The sequence below is a fragment of the Schistocerca nitens genome, chromosome 3 (genome assembly GCF_023898315.1).
Source record: "Schistocerca nitens isolate TAMUIC-IGC-003100 chromosome 3, iqSchNite1.1, whole genome shotgun sequence".
Classification (NCBI taxonomy): domain Eukaryota; kingdom Metazoa; phylum Arthropoda; class Insecta; order Orthoptera; family Acrididae; genus Schistocerca; species Schistocerca nitens.
The window spans coordinates 175,162,322-175,185,318 of NC_064616.1; the positions used below are offsets into that span (position 1 = coordinate 175,162,322).

Genomic DNA, 22,997 nt, shown 5'->3' on the forward strand with positions numbered 1-22,997 from the left:
GCAACCGCCATACATGGAATTATGATATCTCATGTACATTCTTAATTATAGGCAACTTATAAACATTCGTTAAATATTACATTAGAAATGAGAAAGATATTATTATTTTCATTCAGGTGGGCGCTGATGTACTTCAGGAGCCGTACAACGCGAACCACACTGGCTACAACATTTCAAAATACACTCTTTAAGAAGTAAAGGTGTCACACAGGAAGAGGAGGAGGAGAAGGAAATGTTATCACGATATCAGGAGAAGGAAACAACCGTCCTTCATCATAACTTCCTAAAAGAAACGATCTTGTGTAAAAAGTACACTAACCAAGTTAATATAAAAGTTATTGATGACGATAATCAGTATTGACGATGATAATGTACAGTGTAAGTGAGGCTGTAGGGATCGTCCGAAAACTATACTAACACCCTTGTTCAAATCCTATGTACTGTAATAACCTGTGGAAGTCATAAATAAACCGTACGAGACGAAGTTCGGAAATATATCAGTGTCACAGGGTAGTCACATTACGTACTACAATTAAAATACAATGCATGGCATTACGAAACAGTCAAAATTTATTCAAAATGGTTCAAATGGCTCTGAGCACTATGCGACTTAACATCTGAGGTCATCAGTCCCCTAGAACTTAGAACTACTTAAACCTAACCAACCTAAGGACATCACATACATCCATGCCCGAGGCATGATTCGAACCTGCGACCGTAGCGGTCACGCGGTTCCAAACTGAAGCGCTTAGAACCGCACGACCACACCGGCCGGCTCAAAATTTATTATAACTGTCTCATCCTCAAATCTCAGACGAAAACCTGACCGTCACATATGGCACTCTACACGGGGTTACGTGATAACATATATATATGGATGCAACACAGAATGAATCTAATCTTACGTGAAACGCACACCTATCATTGTACCTACAAGCAAAATTAATTCCCGAAGAACAGCATTACTATATGAAAAACCCACGAGTGCTAACATAAATCTATGCAAGCAACACTAATTCATTACCATGTGGGGCAACATACACGTCCACGACTGCACACAAATGAAACAAAATTCCTGAGCAATGGTATTAATGTTTTAAAAAATGGCGAAGTGTCAGCGCAGCATATCAACGCCCCTACTCACTTACTGAACTGATGAGATGTTGCTCCATTACACTTGGGTGACTTTTTGTACGAGTCTGAGAATTGAAGAATCACGTAACCGGTGTCCGCAGCTCGTGGTCGTGCGGTAGCGTTCTCGCTTCCCACGCCCGGGTTCCCAGGTTCGATTCCCGGCGGGGTTAGGTATTTTCTCTGCCTCGTGATGACTGGGTGTTGTGTGATGTCCTCAGTTAGGTTTAACAAGTTCTAAGTTCTAGGGGACTGATGACCATAGAAGTTAAGTCCCATAGTGCTCAGAGCCATTTGAACCATTTTTGAACTTAACCGGTTTCAAATGAAACGAGAGCACATTTTTCCAAAATCACTAAGTGTGTACTACTAATACCAAGACGTGTAAGAAATCGCAATTCAACCGGATAGTCTAAACGCAGCGATCAACTTTTATACAGAGTGGAAAACACGTTAGCCAATTTTATAAACTTAAAAACAGCGCTTTGAGTGCTCTTCCTAACGCAGTATGCATAAGACATCGTCTAATCCCAAAAAAGAATAATGTTGATAAAACGACCGAAAATAAAATGGTTTTCAGAATTCTTTTTGGTCTCTTTGAACTCCACAAATTCTTTTCTTTATCGCTCCTTTGTTTTATATTTTGCATTTGTCTGGTTAAATTAGATATAATTTTTGTTGAAATCAGTAGGTATCAGTAACATGGCGTTTTAAGCTATACATGGTTCTCTAAGTGATCAAACTCTTCCAAGTAATTGCTAAAACGTCCAAGCAATTTATACTTATTATAAAATTTTTACATCACTTTATTCTGTAACTCATAATGTAATAGGCTATGCACTGAATTTATTTATTTTTAGACACGCAGTCCCACATACATTAGGAGATTCTATAAGTGCTGCTTCGATGTCGATCATCTCGAAAACATTTTCTTCAAGTTTTACAACATTTGTTAACGACAAGAAATCAATATTAAAGCAGTAATAGAATGTTTCTCAAAAATGAACGTTTGAAAAGTTAGATTCCAGCTCCAAGACTACGCATTATTTACTATATCTTTCCACAGCTCATTTACTCTCTTAGTAAAGGATCATTACATAGTGTAAGGAACGAAATCGCAATGAACTGGTCTAAGAAATCATCTCCACAATTCCTCGAGCATTGAGAAATATAAACGAGGCTGTACAGTCAGCAACGCAAATCAAGCTGCCGCCTATTACATCATCGCAGACGAGAGAGGCAATCTAGAAAATAAATCATGCATGCAGTCCATAAATCGTTTACATTCCCAAATATATGGGAAAGAAATGGCTAATTTGTATTTTACCGACACGCCATTAAGTAGTGTGAAATTAACGATGGCAATGAAATCCGTTTCATACATTCATAAATTTTAATGACCATTTTACGATTGTGAACTATAAACAGAGAATTTGAGGGCCTTAAAGCTCTATTATCTACGTATTTATTATGCCGGCAGTAACAGCTTCAGTAAAAATTTCAAAATTAACTGCTCAAAAGCAATTTTAACACCTCCTGCATTTACGCGAACTTTTGGGGATTTTGATTCGGGGTAAGCAGGTAATGAAAGACGTCGTCTAATGAAACTAAAACGAAGTTTCTTGAGAGATTTCTTTAACTTCCTTACTAATGTTGTACCTTAAAGTCCTCTATTCTCGCCGGCCGGTGTGGCCGTGCGGTTCTAGGCGCTTCAGTCTGGAACCGCGTGACCGCTACGGTCGCAGGTTCGAATCCTGCCTCGGGCATGGATGTTTGTGCTGTCCTTAGGTTAGTTAGGTTTAAGTAGTTCTACGTTCTAGGGGACTGATGACCACAGATGTTAAGTCCCATAGGGCTCAGAGCCATTTGAAACATTTGCACCTCTATTCTCTGTAATTTCGATACGGAAGAAACTACTTATGCAGAATACATCTGGGTATCGAACCTCCATTCCTCAGACAGTTCTATTTCTTACTTGGCCAGCGTGGTTCTCGTAGAAAGACATTAACCTTATGGTGCAAAAGCGGCGGTCGTAAAAATCTCTTTTCTCGATGTTACGGAAAACGTGTTTGCGGACCCCACATATAAATGATGTAAATCGCTCAATTTAGAGTTATCTATCGATATTGCCAATTTGAGTCAATAGGGCGTCACGAACTTTGAGATCGTTTCCCAAAAACAGGAGAGGGGAGTAGTGATCTATAATACCGTAGTGTCCTACATTTTAGATGGTATACAAGCGACGTACCAGACAGGAGCCCAGTCGGCTGGCCACGATTGAGGCCTTCGTTTTGTTAGAAACGAGTCAGTTTGTCGCTCTGCACTCGCACAGAGCATTTGCCCTACAGAACAGGCAAACTGCAGTTGAATCCTGACAGAGAGGCTAATGACTGCACGCGAACACATTACACGAAAACTACCATTCGAGCCGACTCATACCCCTTCTCAGCCGGTGAATACCTACGAACTGCAATACCGACAACACGTCAGCGTCGCCGACAGTCTCTGGACGCGAAAGTGTCCACTGATGCAGTTGCAGCCGGCCGGAGTAGCCGAACGATTCTAGGCGCTACAGTCTGGAACCGCGCGACGGCTACGGTCGCAGGTTCGAATCCTGCCTTGGGCATGGGTGTGTGTGATGTCCTTAGGTTAGTTAGGTTTAAGTAGTTCTAAGTTCTAGGGGACTGATGACCAAAGAAGTTATGTCCCATAGCGCTCAGAGCCATTTCAACCATTTTTTGCAGTTGCTCCCCCAGCTTTAACTTTGACACATGACTGCAACTTAAGGGGACCACACGTTGCCTATCTAACCCATGTTAATTTAGGCAAGTATTGGACCCATTACTGAAAAATCTATCTGATGCAGGACCTTAATATTTTTACTGTATGTTACATGATGCCAATAGAGTCAACTGTACTAAAATATACTTTATCCATTTTACAGTTTTTAAGAAATACTTTTTTTAAATTTATTAACAAAAAATATTAAGTTTTTTCTGCAGAAAATATTTTTTGTGAACTTCCTAATGGGGGAATATTAATACACTCCTGGAAATTGAAATAAGAACACCGTGAATTCATTGTCCCAGGACGGGGAAACTTTATTGACACGTTCCTGGGGTCAGATACATCACATGATCACACTGACAGAACCACAGGCACATAGACACAGGCCACAGAGCATGCACAATGTCGGCACTAGTACAGTGTATATCCACCTTTCGCAGCAATGCAGGCTGCTATTCTCCCATGGAGACGATCGTAGAGATGCTGGATGTAGTCCTGTGGAACGGCTTGCCATGCCATTTCCACCTGGCGCCTCAGTTGGACCAGCGCTCGTGCTAGACGTGCAGACCGCGTGAGACGACGCTTCATCCAGTCCCAAACATGCTCAATGGGGGACAGATCCGGAGATCTTGCTGGCCAGGGTAGTTGACTTACACCTTCTAGAGCACGTTGGGTGGCACGGGATACATGCGGACGTGCATTGTCCTGTTGGAACAGCAAGTTCCCTTGCCGGTCTAGGAATGGTAGAACGATGGGTTCGATGACGGTTTGGATGTACCGTGCACTATTCAGTGTCCCCTCGACGATCACCAGTGGTGTACGGTCAGTGTAGGAGATCGCTCCCCACACCATGATGCCGGGTGTTGGCCCTGTGTGCCTCGGTCGTATGCGGTCCTGATTGTGGCGCTCACCTGCACGGCGCCAAACACGCATACGACCATCATTGGCACCAAGGCAGAAGCGACTCTCATCGCTGAAGACGACACGTCTCCATTCGTCCCTCCATTCACGCCTGTCGCGACACCACTGGAGGCGGGCTGCACGATGTTGGGGCGTGAGCGGAAGACGGCCTAACGGTGTGCGGGACCGTAGCCCAGCTTCATGGAGACGGTTGCGAATGGTCCTCGGCGATACCCCAGGAGCAACAGTGTCCCTAATTTGCTGGGAAGTGGCGGTGCGGTCCCCTACGGCACTGCGTAGGATCCTACGGTCTTGGCGTGCATCCGTGCGTCGCTGCGGTCCGGTCCCAGGTCGACGGGCACGTGCACCTTCCGCCGACCACTGGCGACAACATCGATGTACTGTGGAGACCTCACGCCCCACGTGTTGAGCAATTCGGCGGTACGTCCACCCGGCCTCCCGCATGCCCACTATACGCCCTCGCTCAAAGTCCGTCAACTGCACATACGGTTCACGTCCACGCTGTCGCGGCATGCTACCAGTGTTAAAGACTGCGATGGAGCTCCGTATGCCACGGCAAACTGGCTGACACTGACGGCGGCGGTGCACAAATGCTGCGCAGCTAGCGCCATTCGACGGCCAACACCGCGGTTCCTGGTGTGTCCGCTGTGCCGTGCGTGTGATCATTGCTTGTACAGCCCTCTCGCAGTGTCCGGAGCAAGTATGGTGGGTCTGACACACCGGTGTCAATGTGTTCTTTTTTCCATTTCCAGGAGTGTATCTATGGTCGGTCTTCATTTAAAAAGGTGTGGGATGATGTTGGCAGCATCCTGGACGGATTAAGGGATTCCCTCGTAGCCACAACACAGAGTCGCGTAACGGTGGTCGTGGGAGAAGACAATGCTGTGATCCATAGCTTTGACACGTAGAGCGAGTCCTTGTGAATTGGTCAAACACATGAATACAGGGAACTGCACGAATTTCAGACGGAATGCAAAGTTGGTATTCACGGCCGCCATACCCTAGACGCAGTCCTTCAGCTCCATTTTCGATTGTGGAGTTAAAACTTCAAGTCATTTGCTATTACACGGTAATTTTGGCATCAACTAACATAATACAGTAATGTGTGTTTTGAGGCTGAAGTCAACTTTTTGCGATCGAGCTTCAATGTTGATAAATAGATAAAAAATCCTAAAGTATAATTATCATTAACGTCATTTCGCTGTAATACGCAGTTAATCAGGTAATACACCAAATTCTCCGTATTGATCTGTGGTAATGTGTATGACCTGAATGCAGCATCTTGGTTATTTCTATGTGTTAACATAAATATGCCTCAAAGCTCGTAGTTATCACTCTTCCTTTAGGGTCCTGTACCTCAATCGATAAAAGTCGAGACTCTTACTTTTTTCTTTCTAATCTACAATGCAGAAGTGTGATGCGATGATAAAAGTAACCCTTTCCTAAGGACAATAAATATTTTACGAATTTTACATATACACTACTGGCCATTACAATTGCTACACCAAGAAGAAATGCAGATTATAAACGGGTATTCATTGGACAAATATATTATACTAGAACTGACATGTGATTACATGCCGGCCGCGGTGGTCTCGCGGTTCTAGGCGCGCAGTCCGGAACCGCGTGACTGCTACGGTCGCAGGTTCGAATCCTGCCTCGGGCATGGATGTGTGTGATGTCCTTAGGTTAGTTAGGTTTAAGTAGTTCTAAGTTCTAGGGGACTGATGACCATAGATGTTAAGTCCCATAGTTCTCAGAGCCATTTTTTTGTGATTACATTTTCACGCAATTTGGGTGCATAGATCCTGAGAAATCAGTACCCAGAACAACCACATCTGGCCGTAATAACGGCCTTGATACGCCTGGGCATTGAGTCAAACAGAGCTTGGATGGCGTGTACAGGTACAGCTGCCTATGCAGCTTCAACACGATACCACAATTCTTCAATAGTAGTGACTGACGTATTGTGACGAGCCAGTTGCTCGGCCACCATTGACCAGACGTTTTCAATTTTTGAGAGATCTGGAGAATGTGCTGGCCAGGGCAGCAGTCGAACTTTTTCTGCATCCAGAAAGGCCCGTACAGGACCTGCAACATGACGTCGTGCATTATCCTGCTGAAATGTAGGGTTTCACAGGGATCGAATGAAGGGTAGAGCCACGGGTCGTAACACATCTGAAATGTAACGTCCACTGTTGAAAGTGCCGTCAATGCGAACAAGAGGTGACCGAGACGTGTAACCAGTGGCACCCCATACCATCACGCCGGGTGATACGTCAGTATGGCGATGACGAATACACGCTTCCAATGTGCGTTCACCTCGATGTCGCCAAACACCGATGCGACTATCATGATGCTGTAAACAGAACCTGGTTTCATCCTAAAAAATGACGTTTTGCCATTCGTGCACCCAGGTTCAACGTTGAGAGGCTGCACGATCCGCTACAACCGTGCGGATAAGATGCCTGTTATCTCGACTGCCAGTGATACGAGGCCGTTGGGATCTAGCAGGGCGTTCCGTATTACCCTCCTGAACCAACCGATTTCTTATTCTGCTTACAGTCATTGGATCTCGTCCAATGCGAGCAGCAATGTCGCGATACGATAATCTGCAATCGCGATAGGCTACAGTCCGACCTTTATCAAAGTCGGAAACGTGATGGTACGCATTTCTCCTCCTTACACGAGGCATCACAACAACGTCTGACCAGGCAACGCCGGTCAACTGCTGTTTGTGTATGAGAAATAGGTTGGAAACTTTCCTCATGTCGCCACCGGCACCAACCTTGTGTGAATGCTCTGAAAAGCTAATTATTTGCATATCACAGTATCTTCTTCCTGACGGTTAAATGTCACGTCTGTGGCACGTAATCTTCCTGGTGTAGCAATTTTAATGGCCAGTAGTGTATATTTCACTGTCCACCCGTCGTACGTAGACGAAAACTTTGGTCCATGCCATCCTCCTACCGATGGTGCAAACTTATCGGCAGCGTACTGGCGAGGCATTCGTCTTCAAGGACGACAATTCGCGCCACCATAGTGCACGTTTTGTGAATGACTTCCTTCGGGATAACGACATCGCTCGACTAGAGTAGCCCGCATGTTCTCCAGACATGAACCCTACCGAAGATTCCTGGAACAGATTGAAAAGGGCTGTTTATGGACGACGTGACCTACCAACCACTCTCAGGGATCTACGCCGAATCGCCGTTGAGGAGTGGGACAATCTGCACTAACAGTGCCTTGATGAATTTGTGGATGGTATGTCACGACGCATACAGGCATGCACCAATGCAAGAGGGCATGCTACTGGGTATTAAAGGTACCGGTGTGTACAGCAATCTGGACCACCACCTCTGAAGGTCTCACTGTATGGTAGTACAACATGCAACGTGTGGTTTTCATGAGCAATGAAAAGGGCGCAAACGACGTTTATGATCTCTGTTCCGATTTTCTGTACAGGTTCCGGAACTCTCGGAAGCGAGGTCTTGGAAAACTTTTTTGATGTGTGTATAAACACTTCAACAGCGAGCTGTGCGATGAATTTCTTCAACGCGCACAGGCTGAGTTGTTAGATGTCCCACTAGCAACAGGGATGCGGTTGTAGCAGGATTAATGTTCAATACATTTTCTTTTGGTGGCGTGAAGCATCTTAAATTTTTACTGGACGTTCGGCTGACGGAGATGTGGCCGGTATGGTCGCGTCATGTAACGTCCCCCCGATTAATTTTTTTTTATCCGTGTCATTAACACATTGTATCAACAGCGTCCTTGTGAAGAGTACAGAAATTCCTGAGATGTAGAGATACTTCGAGACCTCTCATGCACAAAGGCGGGAACAATGCTGCTTACAGCAAAATGAAAGCTTTTTAAGTACTAACCACAGTAAACGTATATTATTTTTCTAATAATTTTTCGAGTATTAAAATGACAAAGTTAGCCGGCCATTGTAGCCGAGGGGTTCTAGCCGCTTTAGTCTGGAACCGCGCTGTTGCTACGGTCGCAGGTTCGAATCCTGCCTCGGGCTTGGATGGGTGTGGTGTCCTTAGGTTAGTTAGGTTTAAGTAGTTCTAAGTTCTAGGGGACTGATGACCACTATTTTAAGTCCCATAGTGCTCAGTTCCATTTCAACCATTTTTTTGACAAAGTTAATTCAACGTACAAAACTGAAGAAAAATGTTTGCGTCACTGTCATTTTAAAAGTTATCTTACAAAATTTCTTTTCCTTTTCTTAAGTTGCGTAGAAATCTTCAGCTTCATGAAGAGTTACTCACCAGTATTATCGAACTGGCACAAAGTTGAAAATAAATGTGCCTTTTAAAATATGTGTTTATCGGTAAAGTTCTGTTTTGAAATTGTGAAGCTGAGTTGGTGCTCTCCAGTTTCCTACATCTTCCAGGCAATCTAAGGCTCAGCAGTCAATGTGTACGTAAAACGCATTTAAGCCGAAAAACATCGGTTGCGATGTTTTTGAGAAAAAGGGCTTGTACAATAGGTCTGAAGCACTGTATGATAATATGATAAACTATAGCTCGTAAGTATTCTGACCACCAAGTTTGGGTATTGCTCCTATACGAGAAATTATCTCGTAAAGAATTTCCTTTGTTAGCCAACAGGGCTTTTTTCAGGAACGACTTAGGACCGATGCACGCTCGCATACTTGTCTGCGGAAGATAGGACATGTTTCATAGTTCACAATTACAAGTTTAGGAACATGTTGTTCGAATCACGGAAGATACTGTACTTTCCTAAGTATCTATCAAATAAAAATGAATGGCATATGTACCCTATCAGACAGTAGTCCGAATCTTTCCTCAGTTTAGAATGTGAAGCCCGTTTCGTTCCTATGTAATGTGAAGGCACCTGTCATTTATACATGTGTGTCGATAAATGGTTCAAATGGCTCTGAGCACTATGGAACTCAACTTCTGAGGTCATCAGTCCCCTAGAACTTAGAACTAATTAAACCTAACTAACCTAAGGACATCACACACATCCATGCCCGAGGCAGGATTCGAACCTGCGACCGTAGCGGTCGCGCGGCTCCAGACTGTAGCGCCTAGAACCGCTCGGCCACTCCAGCCGGCGTGTGTCGATAATATGAAACGTTCTGCTCCATATGTTTACATCTCTCCTCTCTCTGTCTCTGTAAAGATGGCAAGCATCTTCACTATTGGCTTGTTACAGGCTTTAACCGAGACGTATATTTGGTAGTCTACGTTCATGAAAGCGTTGTGCTCTACGTTGTACTAACCAGAAAACAAATTTGTTGTGCTAAACAAAGTATGTTATCTCATTCTCTAACGTGCGAACTCTTAATCACACTTCAGCTACGTAATTTATGTTTCAAACTCGTGTACAGTCACAATCTCTGCAAGCGCTCCGATTGTCTCACTGTTGATACAGGGTGTTTCAAAAATGACCGGTATATTTGAAACGGCAATAAAAACTAAACGAGCAGCGATAGAAATACACCGTTTGTTGCAATATGCTTGAGACAACAGTACATTTTCAGGCGGACAAACTTTCGAAATTACAGTAGTTACAATTTTCAACAACAGATGGCGCTGCAAGTGATGCGAAAGATATAGAAGACAACGCAGTCTGTGGCTGCGCCATTCTGTACGTCGTCTTTCTGCTGTAAGCGTGTGCTGTTCACAACGTGCAAGTGTGCTGTAGACAACATGGTTTATTCCTTAGAACAGAGGACTTTTCTGGTGTTGGAATTCCACCGCCTAGAACACAGTGTTGTTGCAACAAGACGAAGTTTTCAACGGAGGTTTAATGTAACCAAAGGACCGAAAAGCGATACAATAAAGGATTTGTTTGAAAAATTTCAACGGACTGGGAACGTGACGGATGAACGTGCTGGAAAGGTAGGGCGACCGCGTACGGCAACCACAGAGGGCAACGCGCAGCTAGTGCAGCAGGTGATCCAACAGCGGCCTCGGGTTTCCGTTCGCCGTGTTGCAGCTGCGGTCCAAATGACGCCAACGTCCACGTATCGTCTCATGCGCCAGAGTTTACACCTCTATCCATACAAAATTCAAACGCGGCAACCCCTCAGCGCCGCTACCATTGCTGCACGAGAGACATTCGCTAACGATATAGTGCACAGGATTGATGACGGCAATATGCATGTGGGCAGTGTTTGGTTTACTGACGAAGCTTATTTTTACCTGGACGGCTTCGTCAATAAACAGAACTGGCGCATATGGGGAACCGAAAAGCCCCATGTTGCAGTCCCATCGTCCCTGCATCCTCAAAAAGTACTGGTCTGGGCCGCCATGTCTTCCAAAGGAATCATTGGCCCATTTTTCAGATCCGAAACGATTACTGCATCACCCTATCTGGACATTCTTCGTGAATTTGTGGCGGTACAAACTGCCTTAGACGACACTGCGAACACCTCGTGGTTTATGCAAGATGGTGCCCGGCCATATCGCACGGCCAACGTCTTTAATTTCCTGAATGAATATTTCGATGATCGTGTGATTGCTTTGGGCTATCCGAAACTACAGGAGCGGCGTGGATTGGCCTCCCTATTCGCCAGACATGAACCCCTGTGACTTCTTTCTGTGGGGACACTTGAAAGACCAGGTGTACCGCCAGAATCCAGAAACAATTGAACAGCTGAAGCAGTACATCTCATCTGCATGTGAAGCCATTCCGCCAGACACGTTGTCAAAGGTTTCGGGTAATTTCATTCAGAGACTACGCCATATTATTGCTACGCATGGTGGATATGTGGAAAATATCGTACTATAGAGTTTCCCAGACCGCAGCGCCATCTGTTGTTGAAAATTGTAACTACTGAAATTTCGAAAGTTTGTCTGCCTGAAAATGTACTGTTGTCCCAAGCATATTGCAACAAACGGTGTATTTCTATCGCTGCTCGTTTAGTTTTTATTGCCGTTTCAAATATACCGGTCATTTTTGAAACACCCTGTATGTACCGCGAAAATGGATGACACTGCTTTCTGCTTCGTAGTGAAACATGCGCGCGGAACACTGCTAATGGCTGGAATGCAGTCGTTCTGAATGTTTTTTACAACATTCCAGAGAAAGCTGAGCTGTGATGTTTGTTGAGAAACATGATGTACTAAATATAAAGAATGTAGGTTTATTCATAAGACTAGCGTAATAGGTAGCGTCGGCGACTGATAATCGAGCGAGCTGGTGGCGGTGCTTCGAACCTCAATAATTTTTTTTGATCCATTTGAATACATAAATCATTTAAGTATGAAATTTATCAGTATGTGGTAATTAACTCATACTTAACCGTCATTTTTTCAGGAAAAGTGCACGTCTTCTGGTTTCTAATTACATATTACACGCAGAATTATGGTTTTCGTTGCAAATACGCATTTTTAATTATCGATATATTATAAAAGATTGTCACAGATTTTGAAGTTAAGAAAACATTACACAATTAAATTTTTTTGGAGAAAAATGAAAAATCAAATACTCTTTTTTTGAAAATGCCCAGTGTTTTATAGGACTGATTTGGTGTCACACGAGCCAGAGTGATAAGCGTCATAGAAACACGGAAAATGATTTTCACGGCGTCGAGCACACTGTACAAATCTGCATTTTTACAGTTGTCGCCGTACCACTGCTATCTGAACCAACAGAATTGATCTGGAGCCAAGTTAAGGGATTTGTCGGGAGAATAACAAGACATATAAGCTGCCTCTCTTGCAGTAACTAATGAGCGAAGCTTTGTGACATGTCACTGCCGAGCGATGGCGAAATGCAGAACAACACGTCATAAAAGAGGAGGAGGAGGAGCAAATGTGGATTTTTTGGTGGCTTGGGATTCTTTTGTTGATGGCCTCGCTATCAGCGTAGCAGTATTGAAATGTACCGCTTTCCTCGGAATCAGATATGGGAGATATTCAGAGATGAGCAGACGACTGACTTTAATACCTTCAGTGGCTTCAATATTTAACTACATGGTGAAACCCTAGCGCTTATACGCCGCACATAGCTCATGCAGAAAAATTACCCTTCTTAAAGTCAGGAATTTTCATCATTCTCGTTTTTAATTACAGTACTACGTTAGCTACGACGGGGAGCATGTTTTTCTTCAGATCACCTAAGGAGCGTATCGCCTGAGATTTACCATTATTTCCTTCTGTTAAAAAAGTCAATGACATTCAAGGCGTGCGGTAGCGTTCTCGCTTCCCGCGCCCAGGTTCCCGGGTTCGATTCCCGTCAGGGTCAGGGATTTTCTCTGCCTCGTGATGACTGGGTGTTGTGTGATGTCCTTAGGTTAGTTAGGTTTAAGTAGTTCTAAGTTCTAGGGGACTGATGACCATAGCTTTTAAGTCCCATAGTGCTCAGAGCCATTTGACATTCAAGGCTATATTGTTCTCTGCTCGTCTCTTTTTACGTCTTTACTAGAGCTTTTCACATCACTGCAGGTTAGTTGGACCAGGTATCTGGCCAGTGCTTTCCAAGGTAAGTGGGACGGTAAAGCTGTTATCCCGTATTATCGATGAGCCGATGTAACCGTAACGCACAGCATAAAACGTATCCTCATTATCGTACTTGACTGTTCTCGAGGCAGATTGGCTTCTGCTCCACATGAAACGAAATCCAATGAGGTTCCAGCGAATGCTGAAGAATACAAGGTGTAATGTCTACATGAGGTATATTCTTATGATGAACGGAATATACACTCCTGGAAATTGAAATAAGAACACCGTAAATTCATAGTCCCAGGAAGGGGAAACTTTATTGACACATTCCTGGGGTCAGATACATCACATGATCACACTGACAGAACCACAGGCACATAGACACAGGCAACAGAGCATGCACAATGTCGGCACTAGTACAGTGTATATCCACCTTTCGCAGCAATGCAGGCTGCTATTCTCCCATGGAGACGATCGTAGAGATGCTGGATGTAGTCCTGTGGAACGGCTTGCCATGCCATTTCCACCTGGCGCCTCAGTTGGACCAGCGCTCGTGCTGGACGTGCAGACCGCGTGAGACGACGCTTCATCCAGTCCCAAACATGCTCAATGGGGGACAGATCCGGAGATCTTGCTGGCCAGGGTAGTTGACTTACACCTTCTAGAGCACGTTGGGTGGCACGGGATACATGCGGACGTGCATTGTCCTGTTGGAACAGCAAGTTCCCTTGCCGGTCTAGGAATGGTAGAACGATGGGTTCGATGACGGTTTGGATGTACCGTGCACTATTCAGTGTCCCCTCGACGATCACCAGTGGTGTACGGCCAGTGTAGGAGATCGCTCCCCACACCATGATGCCGGGTGTTGGCCCTGTGTGCCTCGGTCGTATGCAGTCCTGATTGTGGCGCTCACCTGCACGGCGCCAAACACGCATACGACCATCATTGGCACCAAGGCAGAAGCGACTCTCATCGCTGAAGACGACACGTCTCCATTCGTCCCTCCATTCACGCCTGTCGCGACACCACTGGAGGCGGGCTGCACGATGTTGGGGCGTGAGCGGAAGACGGCCTAACGGTGTGCGGGACCGTAGCCCAGCTTCATGGAGACGGTTGCGAATGGTCCTCGCCGATACCCCAGGAGCAACAGTGTCCCTAATTTGCTGGGAAGTGGCGGTGCGGTCCCCTACGGCACTGCGTAGGATCCTACGGTCTTGGCGTGCATCCGTGCGTCGCTGCGGTCCGGTCCCAGGTCGACGGGCACGTGCACCTTCCGCCGACCACTGGCGACAACATCGATGTACTGTGGAGACCTCACGCCCCACGTGTTGAGCAATTCGGCGGTACGTCCACCCGGCCTCCCGCATGCCCACTATACGCCCTCGCTCAAAGTCCGTCAACTGCACATACGGTTCACGTCCACGCTGTCGCGGCATGCTACCAGTGTTAAAGACTGCGATGGAGCTCCGTATGCCACGGCAAACTGGCTGACACTGACGGCGGCGGTGCACAAATGCTGCGCAGCTAGCGCCATTCGACGGCCAACACCGCGGTTCCTGGTGTGTCCGCTGTGCCGTGCGTGTGATCATTGCTTGTACAGCCCTCTCGCAGTGTCCGGAGCAAGTATGGTGGGTCTGACACACCGGTGTCAATGTGTTCTTTTTTCCATTTCCAGGAGTGTAGCTCGACGCCTCTCGTCAAACTGAATTGCCCTTTGCGCCATCAGGAAGTATGGTGTTTGCAACGCTACGATACCTTCTTTCCCGTTTTACGACTGATATTCACCGTGTATTTTATGGCCAATATTCGTCGTTTTACCGACAAGGTTCCGTGAACGGTTCTTAACGTATCCATAAAATGTACCTGTTTAGATTCTTCTGGCTGTTAGTTTGTGGTGTTTACAAAGACAATACTTTTCGAATGAATCGATGGCTTCTTGTATGCAATGAAAAACATATTCTGTTGTGAAAAAATGGTTCAAATGGCTCTGAGCACTATGGGACTTAACATCTGAGGTCATCAGTCCCCTAGAACTTAGAACTACTTAAACCTAACTAACCTACGGACATCACACACATCCATGCCCGAGGCAGGATTCGAACCTGCGACCGTAGCGGTCTCGCGGTGCCAAACTGAAGCGCCTAGAACCGCACGGCCACACCGGCCGGCCTGTTGTGAACATATGTCCTGAAATTCTTTGGGATCGATTTAAAGGATATGCACAAGAGACGGACCAGACTGGGCCAACATGCGTTCGTCGAGTGCACTGATAAGGCAAAACATTATGACCACTTCGCACTACGACGTTGGATGCCTCCTGGTGGCTTTGCGGGAACGTGACGGGGTAATAAAAATACTTATGCCGAGCAGACACTAATGGGGGATCACCCTAGCGAAGATATGGGCTGCCAATAGGGAAATCCATTGATATAACGGACTTGACAAAGGGCAGAGTATTATTATGTGGATCCCGTGAACGAGTATCTAGAAAACGTCGAAGCTAGTCGAATGTTCACGTTCTACTGCCGTGAGCACCTACGGAAAGAGGTAGGACAGTGAAACTACCAGTAGGTGCTAAATGGTTGGACGTCCACGACTCTTCACGCAACGTGGGGTTCGGAGGCATGTCTGCTCCGTAAAGTCAGATTCGTTGTGACGTTGGGTACCAAGCTTGTGCAACATGAAGTTTACCACACCAGTGCGACAGACTGGTGTTTTGTACCATCCTGTTTCAGTAGTATTCCAGTTCCGGCAGCGGGATAATACAGACAGCTAGTTTCCCTACCTCTCCACGAGTTGTGAAGTCTACACGGAGGGTCTTACTGCAACAGTTCTTTAGGTTGAGCAAGTACTAAAGGAAAGAAAGGAGGTATTTGGTAAGACGATTCAAGTTCAGGGAGAAGAAATAAAAATTTTGATGTTAGCCGATGACATTATTATTCTCTCAGTAACGGGAAAGGACTTGGAAGAGCAGTTGGGCGACGAGGATAGTGTTTAGACCTGTTGCATCTCTGCCGACAGAGCACAATGCTGGTACATGCGCAAGTGTTTCGTAGCACACCGTTCGTAGTACATTATTGAACACGGAGCTCCGCAGCAGATCACACCTATGTGTTCACATGTCGGCGCAAGTGTTTCGTAGCACACCGTCCGTAGTACATTATTGAACACGGCGCTCCGTAGCAGACCACACCTACGTGTTCACATGTCGACCCAACGACATCGTCAGTTAAGATTTAAATGGGCAAGGGACCATCTGGACTCGACCGTCGATCAATGGAAACGAGTCGGCTCTTTGGGTGAATAACACTTTTGCTACACTACGTCGCTGGTCGTCTCCATAAATGCCGTCATCGGGGCGAACGACGGCTCGAAACTGGCAGCGCGCCACGGACGCAGGCAGGTGGGAGCAGTATTATGCTATGGGAGACATTCTTCTGCGCTTGTATGGGACCTGTGGTAGTAATCGAAGAAAAGCTGATAGGTGTGAACCACCTGCATCTCTTCGTGCTTGATGTCTTCCCCGACGGCTGTGTCATCTTTCAGGAGATTAATTGTCTGTGTCTCTGGAATATTTTCTCCATGGAACGCCAGAAGAACGTTCCGGCTTAAGACTAAATGGTCCCAATTTATTACTACACGCTATACGTATCTTTTCCAGTACACCTTGGTCTTCAAAGATTTTTTTATTTGCTCTATCATCTAGTGTTAGTCGCTCAACCCGTACATTAATTCTATAAACATACGTCACGATCTTGTTAATAATTACAGCATCATATTTATTACAGAAAAACTTAAATTCATCTGCTATGTCATAGTGTCTTAGTGTTGTAAAGTTCTGTGCATTCTCATCGTATTTTTCGGTTGCCCCCATCTTGCCGTATTCGAACCGCACTCCATCTGATTGTGTATACTCTGTTCGCCACTTGCACATACGGCCGAAATACGGTCTAGTCAAAGTGTTCCGTCGGCCTATCCATCGCCTCGGACGTGCACGGCGAAGTCTCCTCCTCATCTTCATCCGACGATAGGAATACCACGTCTTCCTCGGCCTCACAGTCCGACGTGTCCGACGCCACCTCATCCTTAACATTACGACAATGGATAATATGACAATCCGCATGTACGACATGCAGTCTAGATATCAAAGCCTCATCACCTACATTAAAGTCATTTGAAACAAATATGACAAGTCCACTATGCTTAATGGTCATGCCAGGTTTATTTTTAACATTAACGGTAACAGGCCGACCTTCCACAATTCGCTTCAATATAGAGGCATACGGACTCCACCTCAACCAATCAACCGTTCTACAAAGGTTGAGGATAATTATGGTGAAATCACGTTGATGTCTTCGCGACCAAATTCGTCTGAAGTAAATCGTATGGAATCAGTCTGGGTCGCTATCAGGCACCATCATCCCGTACGCAAATCAGCAGCCCGTTATTTACGCGAATTACATGACCTGTGCGTAGACATGTAATGCCATTTACCTCCACAAACCCACCAACAAACTGTGGTAGCCCAGGTGCGCAAAATCAGTGATGAATTTCGTTCCGAAGAATGATAAACGAGCTATTAAGCGGGTGGTCATAATGTTTTGGCTCATCAGTGGAAGTCTCACCGACGTTAGTAGTTTAAGACAAGATGCTGCTGTGGTCTGAGTATTTATAGTGGCTCTGCCCAACTTGATTGTGACAGTGCCCCAAATTCTGTGACGTTGGGTACCAAGGTAGTGCAGCATGAGGAAGTTTAGCCCGTCAGTGTGACAGACTAAAGTGCGAGTCATATATCTTGGCGGCCGAGTTTAGGTTCGTTCTGCGCATCTGACGTCAGAACATACAGTCAGCCAATGAACAGAGAACGACGTTGCCAGATCTCGACTGTAGTACAGAGCACGGACGAGTGTCTTCAGTTTTAGAAACGTTCAGTCATAAATAAAGTAATAGAACAAAAGCAATGTCTTGATAGCAGACTTTGTTTTTTGAAAGTTTGGAAAAAACATTCTTTATGCCAATTGCTTCATTTTCTATTAATTAATTAAACCAAACAAGCAATAAGACTCTTAATTCAGGCGATAGCAAGGAAAGGTGTTTGTATCAATTTCACGAACCGCTTTTTCACAATAAAGAACAGCGGTAATTGTTTATTTCCTATTGTACTTCGACGAAGTGCGAGTAATTTATAGGCATACCAACAGTGTTTGTCAGAATTTTGCGTGACGTGTTACAGTTCTTATGGAGAAATATTGCAGGACGAGCTGCGTTAGCATAATGGTTAAGGCGTTGGATTAGAAAGCGATAGGTAACGAGTTCAAACCTTGTGCGATGCTGAATATTTTTTTTTATTTTAAAACAATATCGAAGTGTCTTACTTCACGAATTTTATTCGTTTGAATGCAGTTTTTTGAAATTTCTAGTGCTTTGTCTCTTCATTAACCCTTTCGCTGCTGCAGTCACGTGCTCCCCGAATTCCGCGCTGTGCGCGATTTTGTCATCACTGCACTGCTCGCCTGTGCAGACACATGGTGTTTCCACTGCTTTGACACACTTACCATTCGATTTCACAAAAACTATTTGGCCCAAAAATTAGATTTTTACACATGTTCTTGACTGATACCTTCCCCCCATAAATGACTTAATTTTGTTTCGATGTTCAACCCAGTTATTGTGCAGCATTAAATGTAGTAAACCATTGCACGAAATTTTGAAGAGTTTGCAGAGGTAAAAGTCCATAACGTATACTTTACGTATGGTCGATTTTAGTTGCCACAATGTTGAGAATGAAATGTGGACAAGGTACCTAAATTTCATATAAAATTTACTGTATAACAATATCTCATTTAATTTAAGTACAACATAGGTGTCGTATGTAATATTGAGAAATATTCCGTCTTTCGCGACTGTAATAAAAGTTTTATTTACACCGGGCAAGTTTGGCTTTATTTTAAAGCACTTCAGTCAGTCAAAGGAAGTGGGGGGAAGGTATCAGTCAAGAAGATGTGTAAAAATCTAATTTGCTGGGCCAAATAGTTGTTGTGAAATCGAATGATACGTGTGTCAAAGCAGTCGGAAACACCATGTGTCAGCACAGGCGAGCAGTGCAGTGACAAAATCGCGCACAGCGCGGAAGGCGGGGAGCACGTCTCTGTAGCAACGAAAGGGTTAATGCGGCCGTGGTGGCTTTACTTCATAAACTGCGCGCTCCCCCCTAAACGTAAGCTTGCGAACTATACTGTACTATGGCGCTGTTTCTCTTGGCGCGTGCGTCGTGTGCAACTGGCAACGCAGCAATCTCCCGCGTCTGGGCGGGCATGCGCGAGCCGCCAAGATAAAAGAATTCAGCTTTAGTGTTTTGTACCATCCTGTTTCAGCAGTATTCCAGTCCCAGCAGCGGGATAATATAGCCAGCTAGTTTCCCTACCTCGCCACAACTTGTGAACTGTACACGGAGAGTCTTACTACAACAGATCTGTAAGTTGAGCAAGAACTAAAGGAAAGCAAGGAGGTATTTGGTAAGAGGGTTCAAGTTCAGGGAGAAGAAATAAAAATTTCGATGTTAGCCGATGACATTATTATTCTCTCAGTAAAGGGAAACGATTTGTGAGAGCAGTTGCGCGACGTGGATAGTGTTTAGAAAAGAGATTCTAAGATGGACAACAATGAAAGTAAAGTGAGGGTAATGGAATACAGACGAATTCAGTCATTGTATGCTAATAAAATAAGATTTGGAAATGAGGCACTGAAATCAGAAGATGTTTTACTATTTAGGCAGGAAAGTAACTGACGATAGTCAAAGTAGGGATAATATAAAATGTAGACTGGCAGTTGGACGTAAAGCTTTACTGAAAAATAGGTATGTTTTAACATCTAACATTAATTTAAGTGTTAGGAAGTCTTTACTGGAGTACTGTACGAAAGTGAAAAGGGGGTGATAAGCAGCTCCGACATGGAGAAAGTAAAAGCTTTGCAGATATGGTGCTACAGAAGAATGCTGAAGATTAGAAGGGTAGAATAAATAAGTCATGAGGAAATACTGAAACGAAATGGGGAAAAACGAAATATTTGGCATAAATTGACTAAAAGAGGAAATCGATTGGTAGGATACATCCTGTCGCATCAAAGAATCGTGTATTTTGGGGTCTGAAAATTGAAGATGGAATCGTACACTGAAGAGACGAAACATTATGACCACTGCCCGCCGCGAGGCGGAATGCCATCTAATTGTGTAGTGGGCACGTGAAGCAGTAGCGATAGAATGTGCACAGAAAAGATAGGATTGGACCGTCATTATAGCGAAGATTCGTTCCGCAAATCCGTAAATCCACTGATATAAGAGGTTTTGACAAAGGGCACATTGTTGTGGCGCTGCGGTTGGCAACGAGATTCTCTGAAGCGGCGAAGGTGGCCGCCCGTTGGCTAACTACAGTCGTGAGCACCTATGGAAAGTGATTAAAGGAGGGTGAAATAACGAGTAGGGTGAGTAGTATTGGACGACCACGTCTCATCAGAAAACGTAGCGGTCGGAGGATCCCCCGTTGTGTAATTCAGGATAGGCAACGATCTCTGGCAGAGCTGACGACAGAGTAGAACGCTGCGCAGGCACAAGAGTTTTGGAACTCAAGTTCATTGTTGACTTCGGGGTCCACATCACACAACCCTTACGGGACCCTGTGTTGACGCGACGACATCGTGATTGCAGTGGGCACAGCATCACTGAGTTTTCACCGTGGATTAATAGAAACGAGTCGCCTGTCGAATGAATCGCATTTCTCGTTACACCAGGTCGATGACTGGGTCCTTAAACGCCGTGATACAGGCGAATGGGTGCTCGAAACTTCCACCGCGCCACAGATGCAGGCCGGTGAGAGCAGAATTATGCTATGGGGTGCATCGAGTTAGGCTTCTATGGGACCTACGGTAGTGCTCGAAGACACCATGGCAGCAGTTAACTACATGAACATTACTGCGGACCACCTGTGTCCCTTCATGATTAAAGTCCTCTCTGATGGTGATGACATCTTCCAGCAGGACACCTCTGCGCCACACAAGGCCAGAATCGTTGTGCAGTGGAGTAAGAAGCATGATAGGGGACCCCCCCCCCCCCCCATTGATGTCTGTGCCAGCAGATGGATATTTAGAGGAACTTTAATAAGGCGAGAGCTTCTCAGATTGCTCCAGTATTACAAAAGGCTCATAAAGGTGTCGTTAATGATTTACTGCCTTCCGCCCATCACTCTCACCTCCATGAAGCCAATAACCATGGACACTGATTCGAGAAACTACATTTATATACTAAGATGTTATCTGTTCTTTCGGACATGTCCGAAAGAACAGATACCATCTTAGTATATGCAGGGTGGCCAGAAAATGTGTGAAATGCATGTAGGGATGTTACAGGGCAGGTTGTACTGAGACATAAATGTTAAGAAAGAAATTCGATACGTTGCTCCAATTCCGAGTTATTTAGCATAGAATTTAGGCAATCGGGGCGTCGCGCGCTGGCATTCAAGCGGCCTGCCAGGGGCGGTGTTGCCCAACGAGTGCTTTGTCTCGTTAGCTGGAACTTGAATTTACGCGCGCGACGATCTGATTGGCTAACTTCAGTGCTAAATAACTCGGAAACGGCGCAACGTATCGAATTTCTTTCTTAACATTTATGTCTCAGTACAACCTGCCCTGTAACATCCCTACAAGCATTTCACACATTTTCTGACCACCCTGTATATAGTTCAGGCTCACCGCCCACTTGACCATCTTCTTCTTCGGTGCGGATGCACAAACAGTGCCCGACCTCTTACGGGAATCGGCAACGAGCCGCGAGTAATGGATATAATGCAGTCGCACTATCCTCTGTGTCCTCGATGGCTCAGATGGCTAGAGCGTCTGCCATTTAAGCAGGAGATCCAGGGTTCGAGTCCCGGTCGGGGCACACCTTTTCATCTGTCCCCCGTTGAAGTATGTCAACGCCTGTAAGCAGCTAATGGTTTTCATTTCATTGTAGAAACTACATTACCACAGAATATGTCACCACATGTTATTTCCACAAAATTATAAATAATGGTTTCAAAGAAAGATGGGCATTTCTCTGGAACTCTCCCTTGTTTGTTATGCTTCAAATACTATTACATTATTTTTCCACATATTTCTGCTCTGATACTGCGTTCAGAAAGCTATTGGGACACGCTCAGCATTTCTGACAGACCACCGTTGAGCGAACTTCCCGCTAAAGCCTGCTTTACACGCGATACATACGTAGGAGCTACTACTTCGACAAATACGCGCGGTATAGAATGTTGTGTGCGCGGCCGATCCACACGAAGCGCTGTGGGGCTTAACGGGGCTTTGAGCTGTCTCGGTGGCAGGTGTCCCGAGGCCGCACACAATTCCCCTGTGAATGCCAACAGCCTATCAATACCTGAAAGCACAGCTCGTGTCTCCGCAAATATGTTCACGCCTTCCCACGGCGATCTGTAACCTAAAAAGCACTGACGTAGCAGTACATTATCTCTTCCTTTATTTTGTATGTATAACGTCTCGCGGATTCGACAGGATTTGTATCCGAGATTCTTTGTCTTACTTTCCGCACTGTTGTTACATCTTATTTGGTTTTGCGTAAGCATTTACATATTCAACTGCTGAAAATCAATATCGGCTCATTTTTGTAGGTACAGTTTCGATATATACAGATTTCTTCTCAAAACTAACGACACATTTAAATCTCGCTCGTGC

The 22,997-nt window shown here is 45.2% G+C and overlaps 1 non-coding gene across 1 annotated transcript; it reads left to right on the top strand.

The window, feature by feature from the left end:
• Positions 1-22,123: 22,123 nt before the first annotated feature.
• Positions 22,124-22,197, top strand: Trnak-uuu (transfer RNA lysine (anticodon UUU)). The gene has a single exon. It is a non-coding gene; the product is annotated as a tRNA-Lys (tRNA).
• The last annotated feature ends 800 nt before the right edge of the window (positions 22,198-22,997 follow it).